Below are 595 nucleotides of genomic sequence, written 5' to 3'. Positions count from 1 at the left end.
CCCCCCCCCCCCCATCCTGTCTGTCCTGTTCCATGGCGACTTTGTTGCACAGCCTGGCTTCCCAAAACAAAGGACACAAACCCAGACCTGGTCTGGACTAGGGCCCAGACCAGGTCCCAAAGGGGACAGCTGCACTGCAGGGCTGGTGTCACCTGCTCAGACTGTTATTATAAGGTTACTATGGCGATAGATCAGAGCCTGGATCTGTCTGATGAAGAGGACGCTCACTCTCTCCCAGCATGCACTTTGGTTGGTGACTGCACACCGTGGACTGTTCATTACATATTCTATATATTATATAATACAGTAAATATAATATATATATTATATAATACAGTAAATATAATATATATATATTATATAATACAGTAAATATAATATATATATTATATAATACAGTAAATATAATATATATATTATATAATACAGTAAATATAATATATATATATTATATAATACAGTAAATATAATATATATATATTATATAATACAGTAAATATAATATATATATATATATTATATAATACAGTAAATATAATATATATATATTATATATATTATATAATATATATAATATAAATATTATATATACTAT

The sequence above is a fragment of the Etheostoma cragini genome, chromosome 18, assembly GCF_013103735.1.
Source record: "Etheostoma cragini isolate CJK2018 chromosome 18, CSU_Ecrag_1.0, whole genome shotgun sequence".
NCBI lineage: Eukaryota > Metazoa > Chordata > Actinopteri > Perciformes > Percidae > Etheostoma > Etheostoma cragini.
This window is presented reverse-complemented; position numbering follows the sequence as displayed.